The sequence below is a fragment of the Aplysia californica genome, unplaced genomic scaffold (assembly GCF_000002075.1).
Source record: "Aplysia californica isolate F4 #8 unplaced genomic scaffold, AplCal3.0 scaffold00142, whole genome shotgun sequence".
In the NCBI taxonomy this organism is placed as follows: Eukaryota; Metazoa; Mollusca; class Gastropoda; order Aplysiida; family Aplysiidae; genus Aplysia; species Aplysia californica.
The window spans coordinates 491,512-493,518 of record NW_004797412.1 but is presented as its reverse complement, the minus strand read 5'-3'; positions in this window follow the sequence as shown (position 1 = coordinate 493,518).

Sequence of the window (2,007 nt, the reverse complement as noted above, 5' to 3'; positions counted from 1 at the left end):
TATATATATTAGTTTAATCAAACTTCAAGATTATTTCATTTTAAAAGTTGTCTTTCTTTTCCATTAAAAAAAAGGGGGGTGTGTGGCTGGTGTCAAAGATTCCTGGGTTTTCTAATGGTTTCAAATGGCATTTTACACCTTAATTAGGCCTATACATCACCTGTCCTTGCAGAGTGGACTGGCCTCGAAATTATTTGATCCTGGCCGGTATAATCTTAATTCATGGTGTAAAGTGGAGCATTGAAAAATAATAATAATAAATGACATTTATATAGCGCTCGACCCCGATTAAAGTACACTGTCTCTGAGCGCTTTACAGTACAGTACAGCGTACAACAATAACATAAAACGTGTTCTGACTAAAAGATAATTACTCTAAATATTCATCTTATTAATTTAAAACAAGAAACGACTTCTCATGCTGACATTTGAATGAATCAAAAGATTTTGATCTCGATTAAAGTACTTAATCATTCCAGATCTTGGGGCCTTGGTATTCAAATGCCCTTTCACCCATTTAAGTTTCGTAGATGGCAATATACATTTCTTTTTGTCAGCTGATGACCTTAAACTGCGAGTTGGAATGCACAGTCTTAACATATTTGATAAATATGATGGTGCATTATCATTCAAACATTTGTGACATAGGCTGGCCAACTTGTACACAATAATTCTTTTCTCAACAGGAAGCCAATGCAATGTCCGTAAAAGAGGTTTAGCAGAGTCTCACTTTCTTTTCCGTAAAACTAAACGTGCATCATTGTTTTTGGAAAGTTTGAAGTCTTTTAACTTTTTCCAGTTATATTTCTGATAACAAGGAGTTACTATAATCGAGTTTTGATAAAATTAAGCTAGTTACTAGCAAAGCAGTATACTTAGTATTGATCAGATGATGTAGGCCTATTTTACTAATTTTTTCTTATTTCTAAATACATGAAGCTGATCAGATGATTTACCTCAGCCGACATTGACAAACTGGAATCAATAGATGCCAATATTCTTAACTTTTCTTGAAAATACAATTTCCGCATCACCAATTGTCATGTGATCGTGGTCAGCCTCTTTAACAGACTTTGCATTGCCTGCCAAAATGACTTCTGTTTTATCATCATTCAACTTCAATTTGTTTTTGTTCATCCAGTTTTTCACTGAGGCAATACAGTTTTCAACATGATGGACTAGTTCATCTAAGTTGGTGAACATTGTTGAACGATAAATTTGGGTATCATCAGCATAAAAATGATACTTTAAGTCATACTTAACTATATAATATATTTCCTTGAAAAGTGTTTGAGTACGTGTAAATGGTGAACATAACTGGACTGAGGTCTGAGCCCTGGTGGACCCCATACTTAAGAGCATGATCTGATGACTTAAACCCTTGAATAACAACAGATTGGTATCGATTTGACAGGTAAGAACAAAACAAAACAAGCTAGGGGCAGTCCCGGATAATCCAAAAGACACTTCCAATCGCTTCACAATAAAATATAATGGTCAGTTGTTTCAAAAGCTGCTGACAGATTTAAAAGGCTTAGCATAACAACTTTTCCTGAATCTCAGTCAGTAAGCATGTCATTCATGACTTTAAAAAGAGATGTTTCTGTGCTATGGTTAGCTCGATAGGCAGACACGAATGGCTCTAACAGATTGTTCTCTTGTTAAGATGACGAAGCTGCTCGAGGACAACCTTTTCCAGGATTTCTAGAATAAATCTACACATGAAAGAATAGGCTGATAAAGGCTTCCTAAGAAAAAAAAATTCAGCCAGCCTTGGCCTACATGCAAAAGCGTGATTAAAAATAAATAAATAATTTAGGCCTACACGCAATAGCACGATTCCTTTTTTATGCGTTTAAATAAGCTTATAGGTTAGCGTTTTCCATTTTGCAGTCACCACGTGCTACAAAACGATTTTAAAAAGTACCAAGTCAGAAAGAGTGACAGAATCGAGAGAGACAGAGAGAGAGAGATAGAAAGAGAGAGAGAGAGAGAGAGAGAGAGAGA